Below are 21,039 nucleotides of genomic sequence, written 5' to 3'. Positions count from 1 at the left end.
GAAAGCACAAGGCGCTGGGGACCACCCTCACCTGCTGAATGTGAAAATATGCCTTTTTGTTCACACAGTTTTTTATATTCGGAGCATTAGCCTTGTAATTTTAACCTGAGCATTAGGTCAGGAGAAACCAGAAGAGTTCTGGCTGGGGGTGAAATGGCTTACATACACACTGTGTATCACCAAAAGATGCCACTTGGAAATAATCTTCCAAAGCAATCCATAAGTAGAACAGAAGAAAGCAACATTTTAAGAGTCAAAATTACTTTTAGAAGCTTAGAAAATTGTTTGTTGATTTTTTTCCTGACAACAACATGTAGCTCCCTTTTCCTTAAAAATAGATTGAGAAAGGTTTGCTTGCTTTTTACCTTTAAAAACCCACTACAGTCATCTTTTGAGCTATTTTAGATGTGTTTCCAGTAGTCTATTAGTTACGTTTATGAAGAGTTTTTTTCCCAAATGAAAAAAGACTGTTTTTTTGGAACATAGATTCTGCAAAGCTTTTTGCCTACGTTCTCTCCCGCTAGCTTACAGCCCCTCACACTGCCAACGTAGCATTACCAGTGCGACAAAAATGGCGATCAATTTTGGAGCTATCCAGCCAGATTTTGACCCAGATTTAAGCTCAGACGACGAAAGCAAAGATGTACATGGATCTATTTGTCTGCAAGCAAATGGAGCTTGTGGCTTACCCAGCATTTTTTTTATTTTCTATGTCACAAATAAGCTCTTTTTTAAATGGCATTTCTTTCATTTGCTCTTGATTCACATTGATTTGAACAAAGAAAAACTTAGAAATGCAAGTAGAATATTAATTATCTTTATATATGTCCTTCATCATCAGAAGAATGCCACAAGAACAAGTTAAAAACACCAAAAACACAATTATCATCATTGTGGGTTTTAAGAGATTTAATCTAAATATAACCGTTTCTGCTTTTAAAGTTTTGTTAACAACTAAATTTAACCAAAGCACCAATCTGGTTTCCACATTTAAGTGCCTGCACTTTTTCAAGAGTTTACATCTCATTTACTTAAACCAGAAAGCTGTCTTTATTAGTAATTACTATTTTTTTAAATTAAAACTACCTCTGTTTCAATTTTGTTCAAACTCTGACCTATTTATCCTATAATTCAATTATTGCCGACCTATTCTTTGGCTTTGACACACTATCCCAACAACTAAAATAATGATTTTTAATGATCTGAGTGGCAGGATCCCTGCCGGCACGAATGTACAGGAATGTCTCATCTTTAAAGACTTTATTTGTGGACGTGGAGTGAAATGTGACTGTGGTACGGCAGCTAACCTACTCTGTGGCAGATGTTTATGATGCCACGCTGATCATGTGAAGCACTGGCCGCTCTTTAGATTCGTCCTTCATGGGCATACGAGCATGAAGGAGCTTATCCGTGCAAAGAGGGAAGAGTGTTGCAGACGCAGATGGAAGCCACTTAAAACCCAAAGAAATGTCTGAGAAGCAAAGTTACTGATTTTACCTCGGAAAAGAATATGCAAATGTGATAATTTGACATTTGGAGGTGGATGTTGCATTGATTGGTGATGTGTTTTGTTTTCCTCAGAGGCAGAAGACGTGAATTCCTGGAGTGTTTCCCCTCCTGGCGTGTGAATGGGTGGGGGGGTCCTTCGAGGTGGGAAATCAAGGCTCGAAGACAAAACAGGTGAGTGTTTGCTTGTTTTACTGTTTTTCCGTGCACTCCGGGGCTGGAGAGGCTAAGATTAGCACTGCTGAATAAGTTGAATGAACTTTAGTCAAAGTCTGCAAACAAATATTAAAATATATTGTGACAAATTTAGCTTCCATACACACCTAGATCCACCACTGATTTCCATTTACATATAGATATAGACTTACAACCTCTTCACATTGTCACAGAACTAGTTGCAAAGTAAAACGTCCTTTTTTTCTAAGGAAACATGTCCAGAACTTGAGATAGTGCTCACTAAGTAATTTAAATTTTTTTTTACAGTAATTGCTGGTTCTATAGTTAAGTTTTGAAAGGCCACATGAAATCTGTGGCTAAATAGGGATCATATAAGAATAATCAGGACAAGCTACAGGACAATATCCAGAGTTTGGCAGACATCTTTAAAAAAAATATGAATGTGTTTATGTTTATGTTTTTGGGGTCTTTACAATGGTTGTCACAATTTTTAGTTTAAACCCAACCATTTACCATTGTTCTAAATTTAAGAAGGATTTATTTTTTAAAGTTTTAACGAATGATAAAAGGTTTTTCATCATTGTTACTTTCTTGGTAGTTTAAAAAAAATATTTTTTTGAATTTTTTTTTCTTTGCTTCTTGTAATGCACAAGTTACGGCTTAAAGTGGCACAAACCTGTCACCCAAAAACTTAGGTTTAAATCAAATTGTGGGGAAAGTGAATCATTGCATCCCTAGTCTTTACCATCCAAAATGATCATCTGCAACCAAAACACTAGAAACATGCCAGCAACCTTATCGATGCTACATTGGAGTGCCCACTGAATATTGTTGTTTGTTTTTCTCTCTGAATTTTCCTAAAGTTCGTAGAGATCTTAGCGTCATCCTGCCAAAAAGTATGGAAGGACATGAAAATGGGTATCCGCCGGCTTTGTCCGCCCTGACATGTGCTGTCCTCCACTGCGCTCAAATGTCTTGGGTAAACATGTGACGGCTGCAGTTTGTGTGTGGCCAGCTTCACAGAACATGTTGATTTCATCAGGAGCTCCCCGGGCCAGGAGGGGGGGGGGGGGGTGCTTGCTCTGAGTAACAAAGTGCTTATGTTCCACATTCAATCTGAGCACGCACGCACACGCAAGCGCCAACAGGGTCATGACTGTCCTTTTCATTAGCAAGCCACCATATGCAGTCTGTGACTCTTATGTACATTTCTGCTTCTACCGAGAATCATTTGGGTTGGAGAGGGAAATAATAATTGGTTTGCCGACTGTATTATACAATGCAGCCGTGGATTAGGAATTAGGACATCCAGGACACACGCATACACTCGCAGAATGGATAAGAGGGGTTAATCTTGATTAGAGCCGTGTGAAAGCTGCAAAATACGATGCCCTGACAAACATCTGCCCGCCACGCAGCTGAGTGGGATAAACCAAAGTGATTATTGTGGAAATGTCAGGCGAGGTAGACAGTGATAGCAAGTGAAATGGATGGGGATGTTACATGAGCGGGGCATGACAGAAATGCGGTCGCTTCTCTCACTTCAGTGACAGTTTTTCCTCACTCTGTTGCCTTTTGTGGAGGAAAGAATACAGCCTGGCTCAATGGAGAAGGGAATGGAAAAAATGAGTTTAACATGTAGTTTTCTGTAAAAAAAAAATAGTCTGTCAGCTTGTGCCTTATTAAAGTTAATGAACAATCTTTCTATGTTTTTTTTTCTGTTCTTTAAATTGATTATTAGGCTGGTTCTTTCAGTACAAAGGAGTTTTCACACTTAATTGATGTCTGAAGGTTGCCAGGTCGGTCTTTTTCTTTGTAGCCTCAGTGTAGGCCCTAATGAGTAACTGCTTTTTCTGTGAGATGTGAAGGTGCAGACATTCTGTTAACTTCTCTAAAGGAAAAAGGGGGGAGGCAAAAAAAAATCCCCTTCCTGTCAGTGGACTCTCTTTCTCTCTGTTCTTGTGAGATCTGGAACTGATAAGTGAGAGGCCTCTGGTAACTGAACAGGAAGGATAGAGGGCCTGGCCTCAGAGCCCCTGCCTCTGCACTCATGTCCCCCCCTGCTCACACAAACAAAGAGAGCAGAATCTGCCACTTAACTTCAAGTTACAAAGCATTCAACCCTGTTAGGAGGGTAATCATCACTTGCAGGGGTGATATTTGATACAAAATATATTTTTATTTAATCACTATCGGGGAGGATAGGTAAAATAAGCGAAATGGAGACCTTGCAGCAGTTTCATAACTACTACTACTTACACTTCCCTTGTTTCTCTGACCATTGTTAACTCAAGGTAAAGTGCCTTAAATAAGCATGCGATTTTTCAATTGGAACACCCCGAAGTTTCAACAGCAAGCTGTTAAACTGAGAGCTGAGAAAATTCTGCATTGTCTCTGCACACGTGTTTCCCTTGTGCTGCACTAAATAGACCGCGGCATCTTTGTTGAGATTAGCCGAAAAGGATGGGCGCCTCTGCTCGCAATCTTGACTAAAAGTGATCGTCTGAAAACAGAAATCTGAAAGAATTGTTGCATAAAGTTATCAAGGAATAAAAGAGCAGAAGATTATATTCAGTTTGGAACAAAAGTTCAATAGAAATTGGCAAAATGTTTGCATAAGACTAGTTTATGTCTATAATAACTATTATTGAATATGAAACGCAACATGCTTTACAGAAGAGACTTACAGATAAATGATTGACATTATAAGACCTTTCCTTCTGTTGATCCAGCGAAATCACAGTGTCATTTGATCCCAATAAGAGATCTCTGAATGAACGCAACAATGGGATCCCGGGATTGTGATGAGTTTAGTGTTCACGGTCGATGCGTATCAGATTCGTGAGTCGTCTGAGCGAAGCCGCGTAAGTAACTGGGCGTGAAGAGATAACACAAGGTTTCCCTCTTGCCGTGTTGGGGATCCATCTATCATCTTATCTTTTAAGGGTATTCCTCAGACTTTAACACTAATGTGCATTTTCCATACAGTTCCAATCTGTTTTCAAATCCGCATGCAATTTTTTCTCCTTCCTTTCCAAAGCAAAAATGGTTCTGGACGGTACTCCCTTGAGAAAGCACGAGATAACGTACCAAAGTGACAGCTGAATTATTAGCCTATTACTCACGTTAGAGGAAAAAAAAAGGCAGATGAACAAGGCATCTGTCAAGAAGAGCACCTTTATTTTAAGATAGTCCTCCCTAACTACCACCCAGGAATCTTGTAAGCCTCTCCCACTGATGTAGGAGCTGGAGGGTCAGGGTCAGAGAGCACAGCCGCCACTTTTGCCATGCTCTAGGTTACTGCAAATGACCTGGCTGCCTGTCCTCGGAACAGAGCATAATACAGCAGAACTCAGTGTACTGGACTAAAAATAGACGTGCTGTCTCGGCCATAGACAAATGCAAAAGTAGAGGCTCACCCTTACACATGCCAGCCAAACTGGTGCGAGTCCTCAGAGGTGACCGTAACCGCTGGCAACATGTCGGAGACGTGACAGAGCGCGTTTGATTGACGGCACAGAAGTGCGTGGGCATTCAGGACAGATGTTCTCTGCAGGTCGAGGAGGAGGCCAATACATAAAACCTGACTCCAGCATCCCTGTTGGCCTTTCACCCCGTCGAACTTCTACATTTCACATGGCTTTATGAAAGCCGCCTGCCTGGCTTTGTCCTAACAAAAGACACTGGAAAGAAAAGTAATTATTAAACAAATGAAGTAGTGCCTGCTTCCTTTGATGCAAAATTAAAGCTGATATCCCTCTGCCATATCATCCGGATATAACTTGTCAATTTCCTGCTCGTGATATATGACCTGACAAAGCTATGCTTCACCAGAATTAATAGAACATCTCTGATATGCTTAAGAAGACAGTGAGTGCACTACCTTCTTAAATTCTGCCCCTGTTTCTGCCTAACGCTGGAGTTCCACTGAGATGTTTTTCGTCAGCGATTCCAAATTCTAAAGTCTCATTTAAACAGATTTTTTCTTTTTAAGACTTTGCCCAAAACCTACAAGCTTGACTGCGACTCACACAGCTCACGATAAAAGCTGTGGCTTTAATGTGTCTGGGTCGAGCTAATGAAAAGATGATAGCGGCAGAGCTGCAGGGCCTCACATTAGTGCTTGAGCTAATTTGACTGCCGTTAAAGTGGCCCAAGTTGGAGGTGTCATTTACAGGAGAATAGCAGATTTAAAATCCTATTTGGTGAGGTTTTTAGAGAGCACTGCATAAATGAATACTTGCAGTGTACTAATGATATAGTACATAAACATTGGGTCAAACATTCTCTTTTTTTTTCCTTCAGAACAGTTCCCTAGCTTTAGACTAAGTAAAGTACCTGGCTTTTTTCTGCAAGTTTAAATGAGTAGTGGTCTTTCATATTGAAGTTTTTTATGGGCTCATGTTTGCATGGAAAGCATCTAACCAGGTGTTTTCCAGAAAATGCAGTTCCTTCTAATTCTAATAGTAGGAAGGCCTCAGTCCTTAGAGATAAGACAGACAGAGGTAGATACGGCCTGTCTCCGGGCAAAAAATGGTCAAACCTGCACAGGACAGGCAAGTGGCTCACATGAAATGTCCTAGTTGAAGACCGCTTGGTGAACCCATATAGCAAAGATTTTTATTCACATTTTTGCTATGGACATGCTGAGAGGGACAGGTCTTAGCAAACACTTAAGCAATGTGCAAATGAAAGTAAGGTTGGTGTGATGCAAGCACGTAGAATGAATTTAACATTTTTATAACCTCACCAAACCCTTCACGCTGCGCAAGGGGCCCATTAGTGCTGTTCAAGTCATAAGTGCATGCTTCTTATATGCAGCCTGACTGTTAGAATTTGTGAAATTAGGAAATCAAAGTGTAGTTTGCGTCACCTGCACTCCCAGTGCATGCAGCATTTGCACACGGTCAGTAAGGACAGTACGCAGACCTTACTAACGACTAGAGTGTGGCGAATGAGTGAGGCGAACGGGACCGTACGAGTACGTCACCTGTATGTCAAAAGTGCCTCCAACTTACATTGGCATATGAATACTTTGCGATGCATTTACCACATGTAAGACAATGGTACATTCCATTTTCATGACTTCCTTATGCTGGCTTAACCCTAAAACCCTCAGCACGCATACGGGTGTACCCCCCATTGATGTGGCTAAGGCTTAAAGGTAAACAGATTTTTTTGAGTGTTGCGCACTGACTGATTATGATTTAAGCAAAAGACATTTTAACAGAAATTTTTCCATCTGCCACTGGAAGGAAGGAAAAAAGTGAATCTGAGCAGAGGGAAGCAGACAGCAGGGTCGCCATGAAACATTCATGCACCTGGGGACTCTTTTTAAAAGGAGCACAAGCTGAGCCAGTTCTAAAGTAAAGGGCAGAAGACTTCTAATCGCTTTTTCGTCCGTTAGTCAAGCTACTTACTCATCCTGCATTAAAAATTCATGGATTGTTTATTTAATGGAAGAAAATAAATATTTACCTTTAACCTAATTGTCTTAGATTCACGACATTTAGGGGTACAGGTGTGAGCCTGGATATTGCTAAAAGCTAGAAAGCAGAAATTCAAACTTTTACTCTCTCCTAAACTCCTCTAGCAGCACCAACTGAGGGACAGAAGAGGCTGTAGGAAAGCTGCATGGCTAGATGAAGACGAGAAAGTAATATTTAAACAGCTGCACTTGTAGAGTCGTCTATTGCTGTCAGTGATCATAGGGGGGGGGGGTCTCGGTGAAGAGATATTTCGGTGTACTCAGCTAGGCCTCAGACAAGCTCCCGCTGCAGTATTGATGTCAGTGCAGCCTCCTGACAGCAGACTGTAAATCACAAGTCACAGTTATCTATAGATTTACAAACACCTGCTTCCTCAGTCTCTATATCGCGGCAGTATTTTATCTATGCGAGCTGAACAAACTGACAGAACCTGCCCAAACAGTTTTGAAAGTCATACATTAGAGAGCCCTATCTGAGAGCTCTTTGTGGACTTCTCAAGCTGAATGCTGCAACTGTGGTTGTGTGAGACAGCGGGTCACATGTCTGCAGTCCTGTGCTAGACTGGCCCTGTGCCTTGAGGTGGTGGATGGCAGCTGACTGCTCTGATTCACTGGGAACTCAACTTGTGAGCTGTGCGCCTCACAATGGATTGACTCATAGAGAGTCAGTGCAGGGCTTGTTCACTGTCCATCTCTGCCATTATACTGAAAACGTTTTGTTTGACTTCTTTGTTTCCCCTGCGTTTAGATGGAGACAGTGGGTTTTGGATGGGTTCTTTTAAAGCCTATGAGCCGTCAGTTGCTGTCGTCCCCTCAGGTTGTGAGTTTTTTGTCCAGGGGAGGATGTGGACAGCCTGTCAGCCCCCAGCAGCTTCTTTTCACCCACAGTGACACCCACTTCACCACAAACCCTCATGAAACCTGCTGGCTTTGCTAATGATCTCTCACTGGCTGCAGCTAACAGTACCAATGGTGTGAGTCAAGGCGTGCATTGATGCAGACAAGAGGTCCTCATCACCACATTCATCATATGTTAGATGCTTGATCAGATTGAGGTTTGGAGTTACTTTTACAATTTCACAGTAAAAACACCCATTAAATAACTTTTAACTTGGAATGACACCTCATGACAACCGAACGCTTTGACATTGAGCAGTGCTGCGACATAAAGCAACTTCTTTATTGTGGCATTAATCCTGTGGTAACCTAACAGCATATGATAGTTATCTGATTCATTGAGTTATCGGATTTTGCATGTAATCATGTAAACAGTATGATCTGACAACCTTTAATAGTGTAGATAATGGCAGGTATATATAATTTAAAGAAATCTGCAAACCATGCCTAGATTTCTCACCAATAGTCTGATACTAACTTCAACTTTCGATTAAAAAAAATCATAGCAGAAAGTTTGAGTCCCTAGTCTCTAAATTCTCTGAAACGCTTAAGCTGCGTTCATACCACCCTCGGCATCACACATTCAAACGACCACGTCTAATGAAAAGTCTATGTAAACACACATAAACGCACATTTCAGGCTTCTGCGTTAAAAAAAACTCTATGCAAGTTTTTACAACAGTTTTTAGGCTCTAACACCATGAACAATGGTTGCCAGCTAAACCCAATCAAACGTTGACCAATCAGGGACCTGAATTTGGTAGCGATGCGTGAAACTTACCAAACTCAGACAAACTCAGCTGGTTTATCTGGTGAACCCAAACACAACGACGAGCCTGACATTGTCTGCGTTGGCTTTTCAAATAAAGATCAATCAAGGCCACTCTTCTGACATGATGGTAATCCATATCTGCCATTGCAGTTGCACTAGCAATAAACCGAACTGTTTCTGCTTCGTGTCCAAATCACAAGATTTGCACCGCTTCGACATTTCGCACCAAGCCTCTTCCAATTGTGGGTGGCAGACATGCACTAGCGAATAGCAGAAAAAGATAAAGAAGAAGAAGCCCTTCCCTTCTTGTCCAGTGTGAAAACCATGGGTGAAATGCGCGTTCCAAAAGGCACCTCAAATGCCTGGTGTGTACATAGCTTTAAAGAAAAGTGACAGGTTGGGTTAAAACATGTAAATTAAGTGTTTTTAGATAATCTGATTTCTTAAGTGCTTATTTCTGTTTACGCCAAGTTATCAGATTTTTGCTGTCATGTAAGCAAGCTCACCTCTCACTTTCAAACCTGTGGAATTGTCTTGCATAACTGACACAAATCTCAACCCTTGTTGATTAGAGGAAGAACAGATGAATCATAACTTCCATTTACTTCTTTACAGTTGCTTTTAATTTCTTTTATTTAAAAAGTTTTGATGGGCTTATAGAATTCTGTTTGCTGGTTTGGGTTATACTGAGTGATAAGTAATAGCTTATTGTCAAACTATAAAACAAGGTTTCACCTCTCTTTCAGTAGTCGTGTAAAAGGTTTTTGGACAACCTAAAATATTATAGCAGTTAATCTGTACAGTGTGAATGACTTTGTTCTCATGCTATACAATTGCTTTTAAAGGGTCCTATTAAAAGAATTTGTTAAGGTTCTGATGTCAATGTTATTATGGCTAATTTTGAGATTAGAGAAGCCAATCTTACTTCAAATTTTGACAAATATTTAAGAGACGCAAGCCTGACAGAGCTACAAGGTTTTAGCTTTCACAGTCAGTTGCTGTTCAAAGGCAAACATAAAGATTTAAATGTTTTCAAAAAGGTTTTACATTAAAACAAACAAAACAACTTCCATTGATGCTGTGAATGATTTTAATTGTAAATTTACAAATGAAAAGACAATTTTTGGATCTAAGGAGATTCATTTTTAGTAACGTTGGACTATTTGGAGGCAAAGGTGCCTAACTTGACCTTATAGAAGGCTATAAAGTGGTAGTCAGTAAATTGACTTGGCTCCTGTTTGCTTTTTTTCAACATATCTTCAAAAAAAGATGTCTTAAAAGATGGAACAGAGTCATAAAATAAGTGAAAAAATGCTTTAACAATGAAAAAATTTAAAATCCAAAACCCAACTTAAATTAGTAAATTGTGTTTCTCCTTGATAAAGGAAAATCAGATAAAAATTTAAGACAGGCAGTTCTCAAGAATTACACCTTCCTATAAAAAAGCAACAAAAAACAATGTGAACATTTTTTGTAGAAATATTTGCCTCCTTACTTTCTTTCTAAGCTAAACTTATTTTTTTAAGAGAAAGTTAAAGGCATTTTGGTTTGTGATGTTCATTTTAAGCCACAAAATATATATCAGGAATGAAAGTTGTAGATGAGATTGAAGACAGGGATGAAGTTTGTGTTGGTTTTCTGACATTAGAGTTCTCTGTCTGTATGTAAAAATCTACATCCAATTTTTTTTTTTTTTACCACTGATGCTGTATCTAACAAGGGAAATTAAGGGGAATAAAAGCTTTTACATTAGTCAATCACTTTAGGAACTATATAGAATCACAAATTTTATGTTGAAGCTGTGAAACCCATTCAGAGAATAAAATCTAATTTAAAAAATCCTTGTTCCTCCAATGATCTGATTTTTAGCAGAGTTTTATATCCTTGCTGTCTTTTGAAACAGCTTTCTTTGTGTTCATGTGATCATCAGTGTTGTAATTTTGCCTGGCGACAGAACACAGAGGCCCAACATTAAATCTTTACCTGCGGTTACTCGTGTTCCCTTGTCGTATAATAATATGTGCAGCATCCGCACGGCAGCAGCCACTAATTGCTGTTGGCTATAACAGCAAAGTCTCTTAAGACAGTGACCTTGCTTTAGCCAATCGTAGCACGGCGTGTTACCAGGCTGAGCTGTGATCAGTGGTGTCTCCTCAGCATGAGCGGGAGGAATAATTATTCATAATGGCTCCTTGTACCTTTGCCGGACACCACATTTAATGACATGGATGTGAGAGATTAATTGTGATGTGAAACTATAAAAGCAGAAAATGCTCAAAAGATCATCCAGACGACTTAATGCAGCTATCAAACCAAATAGCAATTTCGATTTCGATTTTTATTCTGGATAATAAGGGATTTTTTTACAAGTTGCAATCATCCCATCGGTTTTTAAGGTAGAATTGTTTTCTAATTCTTCATCTCTCATAGCCTCTGCGTGTTAAACAGCTGTAAATGATTGTTAGCTGCAGTGACTTGTAGTTGCATCTGCATTATGCTTATGTGATGAGAGCAGGAAGCCAGTGGCGGACGCTTACACTGCCCTTCAGGGGAACACAAACTCAAGTGTCATTGCAGCGTCCGACTGCTCAAAAAACAAATGTTTAGAAACAGCATCAGCCGTTAAACTGGACCTCACCTCAAGTGGAACACTGCGTGGAGATGCTCTTTCTTTGATATCGCTCTGTTGACCCAAATGTTCTTATCATTCCCCCAAGCAAACACGCAAACAATCTGGCCTGTGTGTTTCCAGTCACATGGGCCGGAGTGCAGGAGAGTCAAGAGTGTCTGTGCTGGTATTTCCTGGTTCTTCGTAAACACACATACACAGCTTTTTTTTTTTTTACTTTTCACTTTCTCACGCAAATGCAGATACACTTAATTCAGAACAACAAGGCTAACAATGCAGTAACGGTGTAAATTGGTGTAACAAGGTAAGTGCTGCAGAGGACAGAAAACGAGGAAAAGCTAAAGCATGAAACAAGGCAGAACAAATTAGTTCAGAGGAGCCCATTAAAGTTTATTAGTTCAAGCTTGTATTCATTTGAAAGTGTTATCAAAAAGCAAATACTCATAAATCATTAGTTAGCTGTGTTTGACTGTTTGTTTTGCAGTCTCTTTAAACTATATTCTGTATTTTTTTTAATCATTTCGGAAGAAAACTGTAATGGAAAGCCCTAAAAACTGAAGGGTGTACAACCTTTTTATTTTTGAAAACATCTCCTTTTTTTGTTTATCATGTCAATCTTGTAATTTATTTATGACAAATAATCTAAAGGCAGGCTGAAACTTGAAAAAAGCATTACAGCTATAACGGCAGAAGAGTCACTATACAAAGCCTTAAATGAAGATCCTGCTATGACTGATACCACTAATGGATGCTGCTTGCGTGCAAATGCGATTATAGCACCAGTTTGCTTGTTAGCCACTAGATGTGCATTAAATCATTATGGAATTTACCCATTTCAAATGTGCATTGGAGTGCAAACAGTGGATTTTTCAAATTGCACCAAAGTGCAGAGTTTAGTGATGCTCCCATCAAAACCGTTGCTTTTGAATGGTAAAGAATAATTTTACGAGGCTTTAGTGCAAGTTCTTCTCCTCAGAGGATATGTTAATAATTCAAACATGAGATATTTCGATGCTAGTTTATTCCAGATTAAACAGAATGAAAGTGTGCGCCATCAGCTCATGTTTCAACCTCCAGATTGTCAATACATTCAACTGCTAATCTGTCTTTTTACGCATTCACTTACCATCTAGCGTGATTTCATGGTGATGATACAGAATCTACGAATTCAATAGTTGAATCATGCGAGCTTGGATTATCATTCGGAGCCTTTGTGGGGGGATGTAGGTCAAATGAAAGACTTATTTCCTCAAATATTGTAATCCCTATTTGTTCTGGTTTTTCACCAGAAACGCGGCTTTTGGTTCTTTGTGTGACTACAATGCCCTAAGCAGCACAGTGGCTTCTAAGACTGTTGTCTTGGGTTCGTCACTTCCTTGTTTTGCATGTTTAGCTTGCTCTCTTTACCACTTCAGATTCATCCTTTTGCTTTTGGTTGGAACTCAAGACGTGGTTCATGAGTTATATGCACCAAAAAGGGTCAAGTTTGCTGTGAAACTGAGGAAAGAGGTCAGCAGGATATACCCATTTAACCTTTCAGACTAGCAAAGAGCAAGGAAGTCATTAAGTTGGAGCCTGGATCCAATACTTAGCTTCTTTACTTGTCAAAAAAAAGCAGATTTAAAACTGACTAGGGCATTCCTCATTCCGTGTCCCACTCAGCCAAAACAAGTTTATGCCTGTTTGTCAGCCCAAAGATTGTAAACATCATAATTAAGGTTTGTCAGTGTTATTTTTTTGTCACGATTCAACGATAAACCCTGACGTAGACAAAAGAGTTGTGACTCGCTTTCATGTTTGCACCTTAGATAGCATTTATGCCTCAAACTGCTAAACCTATTGGAATATGTTTGTTGTTCCAGCCTTATGAAACTGTGTCAATTTAAAAAACAAATGGAAAAAAACAGCAGAAAGAAGTGATAGAACCTTATAGCAACAAAAAAAAAGAAATTTCAAAAAAATAAAAAACCTGTTTTCTTGATTGAATTCCCCTGTTTGTGTCAGGCTGCCATCATGCACTCCTTTGGAGTCTCATCTTTGCTGTTTTGATATGGAAACAAAAAACTCTTCAAGATGCATAAAATTGAAACTGTTCACTGAGGGAAAACACTTGAGAAAAGACAAGAAGGATCTGCTACTTTGTTGAAACCACTTTTTTTTTAGCGTTGTTCGAACATCAATGCCACCTGTAGCTCTTTATTTTCACACATTCGATACAAAAAGGAAATGTGTAATTTAATAAGATAGCAATTTAAGGATACATCAAATACTAAAGCATTGGCGGGGTAGTAGCCTCTTTTTTTGTTTTGAATCAGGCCATATCAGTCTGTTGCACATGACAGCAGCATGTGTGTATATGTGGACTGCTCATTTAGCCTGTCCGTCTTCTGCTCAGTGTTTACTCTCACATGTCAAAGAAGATCAAATTCGTTAGATGCAGGACAGATATATGTGGGTTTAGTTTCTGGAAATTGAGGACAGAGTTGGATGCTTGAGTCTTTTTCAGTCTACACACAGTGTTTTAAAGGGGTGGCTGTTTCTGTAAATAGCCCATCCTGCGTTAGGACCACACTGTGCCTTCGCTCCATGCAGTCCTGACCCCACCAACGAGGCTTAGTCACAACTGCTCACAGTGCGGGAGGCTGTGGATGGCTTTGTGTGTCGTATCCAAGTCAGACCCGGTCCACTTGTGCTGGTGACCTCAGCGGGCCCCCTAGCTTACCAGTCGGTGTCGAAAAACTACCTGGAGCTCGGCCGAGGCCCTCCGCTGCTCCGCCTGCTGTGAAGGAATTGTGCCGCCCTCGTTTGGGTCCACAAATATCTACACTCGGATGAATTTTCAGATCAAAACAAAAGCTTGATTTGATTTGTGGTCGTACTCCATATTAAGCTGTTAAAGGAGAGTTTGCCTTGCAGCGTATGTGCAGTGTGTGTGTGTATGCTTGGAAGTAGGTCATTGATATGAAACTTGGACACTGATTATGTGCTGGCCTAGAAATGGGCTATAATCGGTGTCTCTCATACCAAAACAGCTTTTCATAAGTAGCAGTCATTTCAAGGTCAGGAAACAGTAGCATCACACTGCTGCACACAGAGACAAAATCTGTTTACCTAATTCTCTGTTAAAACTGATTTTCACACATTCTTTAATCTTGAGAGATTGCTCTTATGAGCATCAACTGTCTGGAAGGAAAAAGTCTCACTTTTGCTTTGTTGCCCATTTTTTAAGCTGCTAGAATGAACCAAACTTGCAGGCATGCCCTGTTCTGTCCTGGATGAGGGTAGGATGTGCTCATTTTAGATGCCATTTGAGCCAATAATGTAAATATTCATGGTCTTTGAACAAGCCAAGACATGATTTCATCTGTCTCTGACATCAAGTCTCCATCACAACTCTCTTCTGGAATTCAGATTAAGCTTCCTTCATGAGCATGTTTGGATGAATTAAAGTGGAAATGAAATGCTGTGTGGCATTATCCCCTCTCCTTTTTTTTTTCGTTTTTGCACTCAGTTCCTACCTTGGTGTCCCTTTGTAAATTGAACTCTGTGAAACTCTGCTTGGTGCTGTTTTTCTTGGTTAACTAGCAATACTCTATGGATCTTGGAGGAGATCACGCTCCGTTAATGGAAACATACCTTCAAAAGGAAACAAGGAAGAGATTTGGGAGACAGAAGTCCGTTTTTACACTTGATCTCAGTTTTGCATGAAGCAGCCGAGGAATGACTCCACCTCCCCCCTGCATGTGTCCCACATGAAAGATCCTCATGTTCTCAGCATGCATCTGTTTAAATGAGCCCTCACCGTGTTTGCGTTTGCTTAGGCAGACAGCAACCAACAAGCAGGCACAGACAAAAATCCTATCTAAAAATGACATCAGGAGCAACAGCTGCAGGCTGTAGTGCTGTGCGGAGATGGAAGGAGAGAAGGAGGGAAAAACAGGGATGGGAACAATTGACCAGAAGCGACACGGGAAAGAGAGGTGACCTGATTGCTCAGCTGGCCAAGAGCACGGGAAGGAAGCGGCAGGAAAGGCTGGTCCCCTCAGTCTGGCTTGGCTTTTCACTGCCTCTGATGGGTCCCTCTGTGGCCTTCCTCTTTCGCCCCCCGCCCCCAACCTCCTTCCCGCACTGCTGCCTATCACGGCTCACTACATCGGAACAAAATGATCATCTCTCACCTCCTCGTGAACATGGGTCATCATGGTAGCCGGGCAAAGCCTGGGCCTCATGTATTAGATAGGGATCACTAATATGTGGGAAGGGAAGCGGCTGCAGAAGGCTTCAGGAGTCAATATTGTCTTTACACCAAACATATGGTAGGGTGTTGATTTTTTATGTAATTGCATTTGGTAGCCATGGCCTTGAAGCGGCAAAATTCATGGCACCTTAAATTGCATTCTGCTGCAATTCAGGATATGTCAGCCTGTAAGATTTCGCTTTCTACAAGGAAGGAGCTCTTTCACAGACTTGCCGGTAACAGAATTTATTCTAATCACAGTCATTGTAATAGCTTTTCAGATCAAATACCCAAGAGCAGTCCGAACAAAATAATCAATTCCTCTGCAAAATCAACGTCTTTGGCGAAAAGAGAGGAGCAGTCAGACAGATTTTGTGTGTGTGTGTGTGGGTGTGGGGGGGGGGGGGGGGGGGGGGGATAAGAGGAGAGGGGGCTCCAAATCAGAAAACAGAAGGATCTGCACAATTTGCATACCTTTTTAGCATGTGGCTGAGAGAGCTTTTATTAAATTCAGCCCCCCTCCTGTGGGGTTGGCCCTGCCATGGGGGGAAGGGGCACGAGAGCTTAGAGGAGGGGGGAAGAGGGTGGTCTCATCTTGGAGACAGGAGGCACCATCTGAGCCAGTAGATAAATAATGTTTCCCCAGACACAAGAAGAAGGTGGCAGCAACAGCCAAATGTTTGTGGGGCCAAAGCCCCCCCCCCCCCCCCCCCAAAAAAAAAAGAAGTCACCTCAGCCCCCAAAAAAAGGTACCTCGACAAAAAAATCAATTAGCAAAAGTCAACGAATTTATAAAAACTTAGTCAATTACTCCAGGAAGTCAAGTTTGCTTATTGACAAAAATCGTTTTTTACATACTGCAACTTTACTAAACTCAGGTTTATTTTAGGTTTAAATAAACTCAACTATATTCTGTATTATGATTGCTATCAAAGTTCTACTCAGTTTTAAAGTTGCTTCTGCCGAGACCTGTGTTTTAAATCCAACAAATAAAAGCATTTTACATCAAAATGTTTAACTGCTCAAAAGTAGGAAAATACACTTGTTTAGGACAAGACGATCCAAATGATGCTAAATTCTGCAATAAAAATTCAAACTGTCAAACTTTTTTTACTTAAAAATAATGTTAATCATATTTTTGTTAGCATTCTATGTTCACAACTGTACTTTAAAAAAAAAGGGATTTGCATGTTTAAAGGACTGTAGCAGCTGGAAACCATTTTTAGATTCTCCCTAATATTATTCAAAGAATTCTCATATGTAAACACGACTGTCAGTCACTGCTGGCTGGGTTTGGGCCATAAAATCTACAGTAAAACTCAGGTTTTAATGCATACTCGTGAATAACCCTAGTATCATGAAATGTCACAGATTTTCCTGTTTTGCATTTAGTAATAGCCACACCTTTCATTATTGTAAAACAATGTAATCGACATGTCAAGCACACATAATTCAGTCTAATCCTAAAATGAAGAATAACCTTACCATAGAGTAAAATGAATAAACATACCATTTTTTATTTTTTTGAGTTACGTATTTTGCATGCATTAAAACACAAACAATTAATTTGTCATGATGCTTTTGAATGACAGCTATTAGGGTAGGATATGTTTCATCCACTGTTGTGTTTGTTTATAAGATGCCTAATTAGGTTAATTTACTATTCCTAAGAAACTAAAGGTTTATACAAAGTTGGAAGGTTGCAAGGATTGAAGCAGCATTCAAAACACTTGTGCTCACCAGAAAATACCCTTATGCCTTGCTGTTTTTGCAAGCCCCGCCTCAGCATTTGGCACACCCAAAGCAAGGGGGAAGGGGAGAAAGAAAAAGTATGAAGAAATATCACAGATGTTTGTCCGCATGAACTCCTTCTCCTTTCCAGCCTTCCTGCTCAATCTGGCCTCATAAGCGTCCTTTTTTTTTCTTATTGTTGCCCTCCTTCCACAAAAGACTAATAACTTTTAGCCTAATTTCAGCAAATGTCTGATGACTGGCTGTCATCAAAGCTGTAGTTTCTGTGTAGAATCCAACCTCTATCTTGACATCTTGACTTTTTGGGAATTTTTAGCTAAAAAGTTAGTGTTAAAAAAAGATTTGCGCTCTTCTGCATAGAGAGCACGTTGTATGGTGTGTACTGGAGCCTGTAAGCCAAGTGTGGAAACAACAGGGTTAATCTTTCCAGCTCTGCTGGAACCGCACACTGTGTTTAGGTCGTGACAGTGATGCAGGGTCACAGTTGTGTGACATGCCAAACCTCAGTGTGGTGATGGCGCTGTCATTATTGTGACCTCTCACCGGCACGCTGCGTGCTGTCACTCAAGGTGTTAGCTTCCTCGGGCCGGTCTCGGTTAAACTGATCCAGCCCTGGTCCGGTTCAGATGCTCCGCACCGATATCGGGCAGGAAGAGGTGGATTGTCTTTGATTATTTGGCCTTTCTCAATTTCCCCGGGGAGATTTTGCAGCTTCGAGCCTGGCAGAATCTTTGCCACAACAAGGAGGGACGCTTGATTTGATCCTGATGTGTGCACGGGAGTTATATCTCAAAGGTTCAAAGCAATTTATCCCAAGGATATTAAATGACCTAATGGCCATATTATTGGCACACCATGAACAGGAGGGAATTTCAGAGCATTTGTCAGGTGTCCTACAGCTGTTTGTGTACCCATTTTTAAATTAAAGTAAGCTGGGTTTTTATTTTATTTTTTGCTAGAATGTAGAAGAAGTTATTGAAGCATCCAAGTAAAAACAGTGTTTTTAAACCCCTCTTTCTGTTCTGCAACAGGAACTGGCTAATTTCCTGAACTTGATATACCACTCGGTCAGCACAGAGGGACACATCTGAGAAAGAGGATCTCGTTGAATTTCTGGCTTCAAAAAGCTTAATGAGTGTTTAAGTCTATGGGTCAACGCTTTTTAACATTTCGCAGGTGGTGGAGGAGCTTTTTACTCTGACGTTGGAGGCGCTTCAAAAGAAAAAGTGAGCAGTCAGGAAATGAAAGAAGTCTTTTTTTTTTCCCCCTGCTGCCTTAGATTCCCCACATGTTTGGCTGTTGCCTCATTAGCTGTGTCGCGCACAGTGTTAAATGGCGCTGCGCAACCCTCGACGTCTCCTTTAAGGAATCTGTTTTTCCAAGAGACAGGGTCTATCCACCCCCCCCCCCCCCCCCATGTCTCGATAGTGCAAAGTGTCAAAGGTCAGGACTTCAGTGAGAAGTCACATCTTTGGTCAGCTGCTGGTCGGCTACATGACCCTTTCTCCTGATGGCCTGACCTCTTCCCCCACCTCCTTCGTCTCGGTTTCCTTCACCAACGATCCTACAAAGTGGCTAACACATGTAACTTCCTGCATCGATTTAGGGTGAAGCCTTCATTACACGACCTGCCCTGGTCTCTCTCAGAGTATCAGACCTATGGGTGTCATTGTGGTCAGTCCTTCAGCTTTAAACAGATGTGGGTGCTTTGAATTTGTTGTGCCCTTTGCAATTGAAAAAAAAGAAAAAAGAAGAGGAATAATTTCCAGACAAAGCACTTGTCTGCCTCTGCACAGTTCAGCCATTAAACTTGTGCAGAGTATTACTTGAGCCTATTGATTGGAATCCTCTGCTGTAGAGAGGGTTGTGTGCAAAATCAATGCTTTATTTTCTCTTAGGCTAGCCTTTCTCATGCTTGTTTATTTCTTTCTTTTTTTTGTCAGTGAGAATGAGAAGAAAGCAGGAGAGGAGCCAGGTACCACAGCTATAATCTTTTCCATTAAAATGTTTTTGGGGCGAAATTAGCTTTCTTACTCTGTTTTCTCTTGGTTTCCATTTTTTCAGCTTATTTTTTATAGTGTTTTTAGTAGCATTAGTCCATCTCTTTGCGTTAAGTTAACGTCAGGCTTGTTTGTGCCACTGTGGATGTATAAAGAAATGTTTGTTTGACTCCAGCTGTTGTCTGTTTGTCCATCATTACACAAAACAGACACATAACATATTTTAGAATAGTTAATTTTATCTTTTTTTTAAAGATTTTGATGCAATAAATAGTAGTAAACACATTTATTTCTAATAAAACTCAAAATTTGCACTTATGACTTTCAAACTAATCCAATTCTAGGAAGATCTTTTAAGCTGTGGATCTTATTTTTCTCATTCTCTGATTCATTGAAATGAAATGTTCCTATCATATATATTTTTCGAGAAGTAAGAAAAAACTTCAGTTTGAAGTTTTTGGATACATTTAAACAACGAGTAAGTTTGACCTCAAATAAACAACATTTACTAGCAAGAAATAAAACGCGGTGCTGACAGGGTGTGAGGTGATGCTGTAAGCCTCTACAACTGGAATTGGCAGAAGCTGCTGGAAGTTACCGTTTTCTTCATGATCTTATCACTTTCATATATTGTGGTGCAGGAAGTTGGTCTGGGGTTCCTTGCAATGTCATCTCACTTCATTTCTACGTATTTTTTTATCCAGCTTTGTCTTATCAACGCTTCCAAAGAAGACAATCTTGTTTCCCCCCCCCCTTTTTTTGAATGCACTACCTTCAATTGTCTTAATTTTAGTGACATTTTTGTTTTTTCCCCCCAAGTTTAATATGGATGTAAACAAACAAAAAATGTCCATTTTCAACCAGTTTTACTTTTAGAATACCGGTAGTTGACTCCAAAATATTTGGATATAACTTCAAACTCTTTCAAGATTTAAGTTCAGCAACAGTGCAGTAATGTTCACTAAAAACTTACTTGTGGATGACTAATCATTGAACAAGATTAACCGGATGAAAAGTAGATGTATATTTGTTTTCACGTGTCTCTGTACACCAATATAAAGGGCAAATCAAATGTGCATTTGTGGTTGGACATGAACCCATGAGAGGACAGAGAGAGAGACAACAAAGGGTCAGCGAACAGGAACACGGCTGGTGACAGGCTGCCTGCATCTGGGGTGGTTCGCTAACGAGAAGCCATTGTGCCCTCACTGAAGGTTAACTCTCTGATTCAGGCAGGCAGGAAGTGTTAGCTGCCTCCCCTGCACTTTTTCCCCCCTCCGATCCACACTTTGCCAAGCCTCAGCGGAACAAACCAGCCCCTGTGACTGAGATACAGGGGGTGTGGTGGGGGTCACAAAAGGAGATGCAAGGTCAAAGAGGCAGAAATGGAGAAAGAAGATAAGTTTGACCAAAAAAAACCAAAAACAAGTTTGGAAGTGCAATTCTGCAGTTGAAGCTCAAGTTCACTTTAAAACTGGAGCTGAAAAATGGACAGCTGTCACACGCTCACACACAAACACGTTCAGAAAAGAAAAAAAAAAGATATCTCGCACACACTCGTAAGTCCCAGCACTTCATACG

General features: G+C 40.4%; 1 protein-coding gene across 1 annotated transcript in view; it reads left to right on the top strand.

The window, feature by feature from the left end:
* Positions 1-21,039, top strand: part of zmiz1 (zinc finger MIZ-type containing 1) — a 98,384-nt gene that overhangs the window by 28,353 nt on the left and 48,992 nt on the right. Inside the window, exon 2 of the mRNA XM_004080409.4 lies at positions 1,582-1,680. The gene's annotated coding sequence lies outside the window, so the exon portion shown is untranslated. The remainder of the gene's footprint in view (positions 1-1,581; positions 1,681-21,039) is intronic.

Source organism: Oryzias latipes, chromosome 19 (genome assembly GCF_002234675.1).
Source record: "Oryzias latipes chromosome 19, ASM223467v1".
NCBI classification, from domain to species: Eukaryota; Metazoa; Chordata; class Actinopteri; order Beloniformes; family Adrianichthyidae; genus Oryzias; species Oryzias latipes.
The sequence above is the reverse complement of the archived record's forward strand: the minus strand, read 5'-3'. Positions and strand labels throughout refer to the sequence as shown.